This window comes from Ailuropoda melanoleuca, chromosome 20 (genome assembly GCF_002007445.2).
Source record: "Ailuropoda melanoleuca isolate Jingjing chromosome 20, ASM200744v2, whole genome shotgun sequence".
Classification (NCBI taxonomy): Eukaryota; Metazoa; Chordata; class Mammalia; order Carnivora; family Ursidae; genus Ailuropoda; species Ailuropoda melanoleuca.
Window position 1 is genome coordinate 16,694,067 of NC_048237.1, and position 10,553 is coordinate 16,704,619.

At 37.2% G+C, this 10,553-nt stretch overlaps 1 pseudogene; it reads right to left on the reverse strand.

The window, feature by feature from the left end:
• Window positions 1-9,196: 9,196 nt before the first annotated feature.
• LOC117797291 lies at window positions 9,197-9,690 on the reverse strand (annotated as a pseudogene).
• Between the last annotated feature and the right edge of the window lie 863 nt (window positions 9,691-10,553).

The following is a 10,553-nucleotide window of genomic DNA, read 5'->3' on the forward strand; positions in this document are numbered from 1 at the left end:
CTAACTCAAGATCACAAAGAATTTCTGCTCCATTTTTCTGGAAGTTTCATTGTTGTAGGTTTTAAATTTTGGTTTGTGATGCATTTTGAGTTGTTTCGTATATGATATGAGGGGTGGGTTGAAGTTTGTTTTATTTTTTGTTTTTTGCATTTATCGATTTATTCTCTATTTTTTGAAAAGTTTATTTTTTCCTATTACCTCTGTGCTTCTGTTAAAATTCAATTTTTCTTATTTGCATGAGTGAATTTCTAGACTATTCATTTACACTGAACTGTGTATCCATTTGCCAATGACACTATTGATTTACAGGTTTACAGTAAGTTTTTAAATTAAACACTTATGCGATAAATATTCTAAGCATTGATTTGGCTATATCCCACAAATTTTAGTATGTCATATTTTCATTTGGTTCAAAATAGTTTTTAACTGAGACTTTCTCTTGGACTCATGTTATTTTAAATTAGTGTGTGTTCTCTAACTTTGTTCCCTTGCAGAGTTGTTTTGGCTATTCTAGTGTTTTTCCCTTTCTATACAAATTTTTGAATTTGCTTGTCAATATCTTAAAAAAAAAAAAGCTTCCTGGGATTTCTGTTGGGATATTATTAAGTGTTGTGTTATTTTGAAGATTTTCATTTTAATTCTGTTATTAGAGAACATACTTTCCTAAGATTTTAATTCTTCAAATTTGTTAAGATTTGTTTTATGGCTTGTGCTTTTTATGATCTATCTTGGTGAATGTTTCTTGTGCCTTTAAAAAGAATGTATATTTGGCTGTTTTTGGTGAATCATTCTATAAAATGTCAATTAGGGTGAAGTTGGTGAATAGCATTGCTAAAATCTCCTATATCCTTGTTGCTTTTTTCTTTTTGCTGTATTCATTATTGAGAGAGGATTGTTGGATTCCTCTACATATATTTGTGAGTTTATTTCTTCTATCATTTCTATCCATTTTTTGAAATGTATCTTGAAACTCGTTTTTTAGGTAATACACATTTAAGCTAATTACATCTTTGTCTTATCCTACCATATCTTTGTGAGTGGACTTTTTTCATCAAGTCCCTTTTTATTCTTTTATTTGAACTCTATTTTCATTACTGTAATCATTCCAGGTTTTATCTAGTGCTGCATTTTCCCTCCTTTTACTTTTAATCTATTAACATCATATTTGAAGTGGGTTTCTTGTGGAGTGGGTATGTTTTTAATCCAGTCTGACACTGTCTTTTAATTGGTATGTTTAGACCATTTCCATTTAATGTAATTAGTGATATGGCTGGACTTTAGAAGCATCGTTTTAATATTTCTCCCCTCTTTTAGATTTTCCTGGTCTTCCTTTCCCCCCTTAGCATTTTAATATATCTACTTTTGGCTATATTGCTTCATATTTTTAATCAGCTATGCTAGGAAATAAAATACAATGAGCCTTTTAGAGTCTATAGAGAGTTAATATTTAAATAAAACATAGAAGCTTGTAATCACATAGGCCCCTTTATCCTTCTCCCTGTATTAGAATTGTCACACACAAAATGTTTATCACATGCATATACTGAACAACTCCACCAGAAAATGTTCATTTCGTTTTCATCAAAAATGCATCTTTTAAAGAGCTTAAGAATATTGTCCAAATATCGAGCATTTCTGTTACTTTTCATGCATGTATCAAGTTCTAAATTTCTCTGCTAACATTTCATGAACATAGTTACGATGGCTGCTTTTAAAGTATTGGACTGATGATTTCAACATCTAGGTCATCTTGGGGTTGTAATTACTTGTTTGTCTTTTCCAATAAGAGTTGATCAAATTACTGTGTTATGCTTATAAGTTGAGTATCTTTTATCATAATATTTCAAATGTCACATCATGTGTTCTTTTGTCCTCCAGAAAATGCTGATTTCTACCTCCTCACCCCAACCATCTTGAATTTTGAGGTACTCAACCTACAACCTGGGTAAGTTTAGACCATTCATTTTATCTTCCTTTCTGTGGGTGGAATTTCTAATAACCGTTCAGTTTTCAAAGCCTTTACTCTGTTGCTTTGACTAAATTCTGTGTGTGCCACTCAGGGTTTATTTTAGTAAGTGGATTATGTTTTGTATGATTCAGCTCTTATAACCTTTGCAGTGAACTGGGTTTGTATTGTGCATATAACACATGCATGCAGGGGTAGCCTAGAACTTGTGCTGGATCATAGAATTAGAGAATTCCCATCTCCATCTCTCTACTTTACAGGACCCCACCCGCCCGCCGGGGACACACACACTCTTTGGCTTCTAGGATCCACTTTTCCTTGTTCTTGTCTCTGTGATCAAATTTTCTCCTTTTATAAGGGTATCGGTCCATATTGGATTAGGGACCACCCTAATGACCTCATTTTAACTTGATCATCTCTGAAAGGACGCTATATCCAAATAAGGTCACATTTAAGTACTAGGGGTTAGGACCCCAACATATTTTTTGGAGGGACACAATTCAATCTGTAACAGGTGAAGGGGGCAGTGGAGGTGGGGTGGGGGTGGTGTAGTTCTAGGAAACTACTGTACTGGTGACTTCAAGTTTTGACTATGCTTTTCAGTCTACTTACTAATTTTCAGTGTTTTTAGGAAATTGCCTTTTTGTATTTTGTTCAGATGTTTTCACTATAGTTGGTTTACTTCCAACTGGTAGTTGTAACTTTAAAAAAATAAAGATCTTTTAGTTTTAGGGTTGTACAAGTACTTCTTGGGTTCAAGGAGATGTGGCAACCAACATGAGAATCACAGTTGAAATGAATGGCAGGCTAAAAGTCTATTTGGAGGAGAATTTGGAGTCCAATATGCAAGATACTAGCTTGGAGTTGAGGGGAAATATATTCCAATCTCTGAATCATTATGATTTAGAGCAACTCAGCTTCATACTCCAGTTCTCTTTCAGTGGTGCTACTCTTGATTGATTTCTTGGGGTAAGAATTTGGCAGTATGATTAAGACTAGAAAAATAAGTTGCATATTATTTCAGCAGTTGCTGTTTATGGTAAAGGTCCCTTCAATTTATCATATACTCATTTACTGCTTTCTGGTGTTACAAAGGTATATTAGAAATAGTTCCTGAGATTAAGGAGTCACAGTCTAGGAAGGGAGTGAGAAATGTGGGTAAATAATTGTTGTATTGATATGCTAAGTGCTCTGAGGTAAATACAAAGGCACATAAGGTGGGGATGGGGTGGAATGGCTAGGTGAATAAGCCAAGAATGAAGAAAATGATTTTACTGTGAGGATGGGGGTAGACATGGGGATTGGAGAAGGGCTGCTTTAGGCAAAAACAAACAGTCTTTAAGTGTCAAGGATGCTCTGTTACACATTTCTTGAATATTATCAAACAGCATTATGTATTGGTGCCCTCAGATGTCAGTCTGTTTGGTGGCCAAGATGGGGATGAGCAGGAGCTTAAGGAAAAAGCATATTTCAGACAAAGGACTAAAGCACTTGCTATTTTTGAGATATTCTTTTAAGGATTGATCTGAGAAACATCACACAGGATAGAAATATAGGAAGACCTCAGGAGAATGAACTTTTATCCCCACAGGCACATTTCTATTTCTTTGGTTCATTACATTCAGTAATTCAGAATGGTTCATTCACGGTTTGATCTGATCATAATCAGGCAGGGAAGGGGAAGTAATTTGTAAATGCCACCCAAAGTTAGGTTGTGCCCTGAAGTCTTTTATTGGAAATCTTATTTTGTTTTGAAGTTAATTGGAGAACAGTTAATTGGACAAGGCAGTAGAGGAAGGATTAATTTAAGTTTCTATGAAAATTGGCACTCGGGACTTATATGAACCATATAGGGCCAAATCTGTATGGTTTGCTCTTGCCAGTTATTATCTAGCACAGCCATAGTGATACTTACCAGAAAGTGCTCCTGCTAACAGAACTGTTTGGGCTGTTCTTTTCTAACAGGCTCTCTTATACTGTTTGAACAACCACAGTTTCAGACAGCACATACTAAAATTGCACTGAATTGATCCTGTCGCAATCATAGTCGAAAACAAAAAGGTTGTTCTATATAGTATCAGAGCAACTCAGAGCCTCAGAAGGATGGAATAAGTAAATATTGATTTGAGTTGGGGTTCAGAGCCACTATTACCCCATCCGTAGTCCACATGGCTACTAATCTCTAATTTCTTACTTAAAATGACACTGAAAGCAATTCTTAAGTATAGAACAAATTCCAGAGTCCTAGAATTATGACAAGTACCTAATCAGTGCTTCCATTTTTACCTCCCAGAGCTCCAGAGCATGCCCTGCATAATCAACAATTCAGAACCTCTTACCAAACCCTGCACAAAATATACCTGCCTTTTCACACATCCCTGCCTTTACCTAGTGTCCCTTCTGTTAGAAATGCACTCTCTGACTTTCCCAGCCACCCTGCCTGGAAAATCTTTTTTTTTTTTTTTTTTAAAGATTATATTTATTTATTTGACAGAGATAGAGACAGCCAGTGAGAGAGGGAACACAAGCAGGGGGAGTGGGAGAGGAAGAAGCAGGCTCACAGCAGAGGAGCCTGATGTGGGGCTTGATCCATAACACCGGATCATGCCCTGAGCCAAAGGCAGACACTTAACCGCTGTGCCACCCAGGCGCCCCTGGAAAATCTTCTATTCATACTTCATGACTCTGTTCAAACAAAGATCACTTCCTCTCTAGTGCCTTTTTGGCTTTGGTACGCAGGGTTAGTTACTCCCCTCCCCCCTTGTAAACTTACAGCAGTTTAGTCATACTTCTAGCCCTAATTAAATTGCCTTTCAGTTTACGTAGTTACCTTTCTTTCATGCCTTCTTGGCTGTCAGCTCCTTTGGGAGCTTGTCTTTGTTTACTGTTGTGATAGAAGCTTAGTAAATATTGATAGGCAAATATTTCAACAAAATAATCTTTTAAAAAAATTAATAAACTAATATACTATACTTGGAAGTGAAAATGTACTAAATAGACCTCAGACGTAGTATTACTGTGCTGGATATTTGCCCATCCAGATCCATTATTTACCCTTTTTTATCCTGCTATGTGTCCAAGGAGGCTGAACTTTATAAATAGAGCTAATGTGGTCCCTTACTCTCTGGCTTTGGTTGAGTTTGGCCCAGAGGACCAAGGATAGGTGATCACAGAGTGAGAAAAGAGTAGATCTGCATATTTATTCCCCTAGCTTCCTTTTTGCTGTATCTTATTGGGTTGTCTAGGTCCCTCTACCAAAGGCCACAGCTCCACATGATAGCAGCCTACCCTGGGTTCTAGTTTCTGCTCCTTCCCTCTGTCCCTTTAGGCCTGTGGGTGGTAATGGTCTCATGATATGAGACCCTGGAAAATACAGCATCTCTTAATTCCTTAGTCTTATCCACACCTTTGTAATTAGTCCCTTTGTTAAACTCCCTCTCCCCAATTGTCCAGTACTGGTGTGCCAATTAGTATAACCGTGAGATCAGATTTTTAAAAGGAGTGTTTCATGGAATAATTTTCCTCAGGTTATTACTGAATATGTGACAAAACACGTGTCTATTTTTATGAGTTTATGAAATATCGAGTTCAGTAAGTTTTATTTAGTATTATAATACATTTCAGAGCCCTAATAATCTAATATCGAGTGTGGAATATAGCATTTGGTGTTCCCTAAATATTTTACCACTGTAAAATATGCTAAGGTTATCTTGTTATTTAGCATTGCCATTAACGCCTCAGAAAACTAGGTGTGTTTGTTTGTTTATTTATTTATTTATTTTGCAAAGTGAAGTTCCAAAAATGCTGCCTTAGCTTACCAAAGATCATTGTGAAATGTCAACTTAAGCTCCTTATTATCATCAGTTTACCTATTTGTTGTAAAGAACATTTATTTTATTCTAGTAAATATCTAGGACCTTAAATTACTATTTGGATACTGAAGTGGTTATCTGGTTTTGTCTTTAGCTCTAAAGAATGCCCTGAACTACTCTCTACGGCATAACTCTAAGTGCCAGAGAAAATGATCACAAGTAAGAATTATAGGGGTATAAATATAGTCTCTCATAAGTTATTCCTTTTTGAAAGCAAAATAAATTGAGAACTATAAACTCCTTGTTAGCAGATGTGAACTGAGAGACTCTGCTAATTTGTTTTACTGCCAAGCTCATAACTATATATATCAAGACTGATAATATTTGTAAGGGCATTTATTACTTAGATTTTCTCAGCAGGAATTAAAAATTCACCTTATAGTTAATTACCTCCTCTTGGATTGATAAATGTGTATTATAGAATAAATTATTAAACTTAGCTAGATCATAAATCACAGATTTTGATGAAGATTTCACTGTGTTTGGTAAACTGAGTGGCCATTAAGCCATTTAATTTAGAAACTTTAACATAATGGGAAGTAATAGTAAATCTTATTTTTACCCAGCATTACTTAAATGAACTCCTAGTAGATTTGCTTCCAAGTCCAAACTTTTCAATTACTTGATAACTATTTTGAAATTGTAATGCTTGTATTACAGCACTTCTAATTTTTAACATTAGACTTATAAAAGGAACACTGTTTTTGCAGGTATATTTGTCAGGTATAGTATAGTATAGCTAAAAGATGATAGATATGTATGGCAAAGAAAACAATCTTTCTAGAATTATACAATGTTTCTGATATAGGAATAATATGATAGAAGCAACGATTAAAAACATAATGGAAGAAAACTTTTCTCAGCCAAAAAGTAGTTAAATAAAACAAATAATCTTCCATGTTGGAAATGCTTATTATATCTCATGCAAAATCTAAGTGATTGGTATCCAGTAATATTATAGCAAAATATTGGAGTTACAAGACTATGAAGATATCTTTCAACTGTTAAGAAATCTGTACCAAGAAATGAGAATCAGGCTGTCCTCAGGCTTCTTAATAGTAAAGTTGGACAATGGACTTTTATACCCATTCAGGGGCTCAGAGAATAAATTACTTAGTACTTTCCTTAGAAATATTTTTTGAGGGGCACCTGGGTGACTCAGGTGGTTAAGTGTCTGCCTTTGGCTCAGGTCATGATCCCAGGGTCCTGGGATCGAGTCCCACATCAGGCTCTGAGCCTCCTTCCCTCTCCCTCTGCCCTTACCCCTGTTTTCTCTCTCTCTCAAAAGAAAGAAAAAAAAAAAGAAAAAAAAACTGTACCAAGAAATGAGAATCACTTTGTCCTCAGGCTTCTTAATAAAGATGGACAATGGAGTTTTATACCCATTTGGGAGTTCAGAAAAAAAAAATTAGTACTTTCCTTAGAAATATTTTTTGAGAGGTCCTGGGTGGCTCAGTCAGTTAAACATCTCCCTTAGGATCAGGTCATAATCCCAGTGGCTCAGGTTATGTTCTCATGGTCCTGGGATTGAGTCCCTCATTGGGCTTCCTGCTTAGCAGGGAGTCTGCTTCTCCCTCTCCTTGTGCTTCTTCCCCATTGCTCATGCTCTCTCTCTCTCTCTCAAGTAAATATATGTTTTAAAGTTTATTTTTTGACTAAGCTTTTCATTCAAGTGAGAGATGTCTCAAAATTACAAATCAAGATGAGAGAGGTGATCTAAAATTTGTGTTGTAAAGTGCTGTGTTTTGCACATATTTGGTAATAGCTTTGTGGCCTAGATGAGCATTTCAGAAGACAGTTACTGCAGAACTTGGTGAATGACTCCATTACATTTGAGTTGACTGTCATTATTGACACACTGTATCACAAGGTTTGGATTGTGTCCTTGGAAATTACATGCCTAACTCTACAGAAAAAAGGAAAGTCTAAGGAGCTGAAATAGCCTGCTGTGTTCTGGTAAATCAAATTGGCAATAACCTCCAAATTGAGCTAAAATCAGTGCCTCAATTTTATCATGAGATTTACTGGGCATTAGTCTGAATTTGATCTATTAGAACATCTAATCTACTTTGGGTGTTAAACTAAGTGCGCCATCTCCTTTCAGATGCTATGTATTATGAAATGCAATCACTTTCAGACATACAGACTCCACCTTTACCATACGTGGACAGTGTAGCAAAAGCTGGGATATGGAGTGTATGGTGGTGTGGGTGACCTCCCGAAGGAACATGTTGTCTCGGACAGAAGCATGAACTACCAAATCTCTATAAGAAATAACTTCTCTCCTGAGAAATTCAGGTGTGAGTGAAAGGACTGGTGAGAAGTCTCAAGATGAAAATAAAACAGGCAGCTGTACCAACTAGAAGAAATTAAAGCGCTTAGGTGGAAGCCAACTGAGCTTGAAATAGTTTCGGAAGCTGAGATAAAAGACATTATAATTGAGGCTATAATAGGAGGAATGCGGTATGGTTTCACTGCCTTATAAGTACCTCAGGTAGAAGCCATAAACGAATTCATTTTCTCCCCCATGGCTGCCTTTAGAAAATCTCCCTAACCTAATCCTGCATAAGGCTTGCTCTAATACCCCTACGCATGGTTCTAAGTAAGTGACTGAGAAAATGAATGATGTAAATATGTTATTGGTTATAGCTGGATGAGGCAAATCTAGCAGTTATTACAAAGAGGCAATAGTGTTCACTTTTCAGTAGAGCAGAAAAATCACTTGGGGTGCTGACTGAATTTGTCTATTTTGAGATTTTGATTCAGAAGATTTAGAGTAGAGATATGTTAATTTGTATTTCTAATAAGTACGCTAGTTAATTCTACAAAATGTTTTAAAAACAGCAGGATGCCATAGTTTCTCTACTTATAAAATTAGGGCAATTACCTTAAATTTTTAAAAATTAGGATAATTACTTTAAAAATGTGGATCTGATCCAATTAACCACTTATGTGAATCTCTTAGCACAAAACCTAGAATACTGTAAATAATATAACAAAGTCATATTCACAATGGTGTAATACTTATGCTATAATTCTTAAACTTTTCTAGACCTGGATATATAGCACAATTATGTAAATGTATTTTTTGAAAATAGACTAGAAAAATAATTACAGTTGACCCTTGAACACAGGTCTGAACTGCACAGGTCCACCTACACATGCCTCCTGCCTCTCCCCCTCAAAAAAAAAGCTTTATTGTTTTCATTTGGGAAAGGGCTCCAGGGCAGTTAAAAAAATCTGCCTTGCAGCTGTAGGAAAACTTAGGTGGAGAAGCCCTGACACCAGGGGGAGCCAGAGGGAGCCCCTCAATGGCTGCTGGGCTCTGGAGGCTCCTGGTTGTGCTTGAGGATCTCCTTTAGAAGAGATATTTGTTCAGCCTGACCTCTGGGGTGTCAGCCAGCCTGGGAAGGTTAGTCAGGTGGTTGCCTTCTTCTTGACAAGTTTTCCCTCCTCATCTAGGAAGTTGTTATCCAGGAAGTTAGAGATGGGGGTCTTTACAGGTAGAACCCAGGGTATGCAAATCAAAAAGGGCCTGGTTCAGGTTTTTCTCCAGGGCCATGGTGGCTTCTACGATGTCCAGGGCTTTGCCCCATTCATCTTGGGATAGCTTCTGTAAGTCCTGGAGGGAGGGCATGGACACAGTCTTGTTTGCTTCTTAGAGATGCCTGGTACCCTCAGCTTCTCCTTGGTCAGCTCCTGGAAGAAGTGGCCTGTGTCCTCAAGAGCCACATCATTGCAGTTGAAATAGGAGCCAGAGAGGTAGGTGTAGGAGGCCTGTAGATGCCTTGTGACCAGGTGGTTGGTGACCTCCACCTAGGTGGAATAATTCTAACCAATTTGGGAGCTCATGGTTGATTTGGCAATAAGGAGCTAAGCTGAAAAAGTGGTGCTGGCTGGTCCCAGAGGCAGAGGATGGCTGGAAGATGGTTCCCAGGATTGTGACTGTAAAAAAGGGTGGAGGGTAGCTGGAGGAATGGGTATCCCTGGGTCTGCTGCATCCACATACAGTTGAAGGAAGAGACAGATCTGGGGGACTGCCAGGTACAGTACCTACACTTGGATTTTCTTTTTAACAATACAGTTAATGTATTTTGTCTTATAATTTTCTTCACGTTGTTTCTCTAGCTTGCTTTATTGTAAAAATACAGTGTATAATAAAACAATATAACATACAAAATAATCGACAGTTATCAGTAAGGCTTCTTTCTGGTCAACAGTAGGCTAGGAGTATTTAAGTTTTTGGGGAGTCAAAATTTATGTGCTTATTTTTGACTGAACAGGGATTGGCACCCCTAAACCCTGGATTGTTCAAGGGTCAACTGTAGTAATGTTAGTAGTTGTCATTAGCCTTTAAATTTTTTTTTAATTCCAGTATAGTTAACATACAGTGTTACATTAGATTCAGGTGTACAATATAGTAATTCAACAATTCTATACATCATTACTCAGTGCTCATCATGATAAGTGTACTCTTAATCCCCTCACCTATTTCACCCATCCCCCCACCAACCTCCCCTATGATACTTTATTTTAAGCAAGTACTCTCAGTTGAAGTTATTTTTTAGATTTTATTTGAGAGGGGGGTGTGGAGGGGAAGAAGAGTGAGAAGCAGACTGCTGAGCAGGGAGCAGGGAGCCCATCGTGGGATTCTATCCCAGGACCCTGAGATCATGACCTGAGCCAAAGGGAGACGCTCAGCCATTTGAGCCACC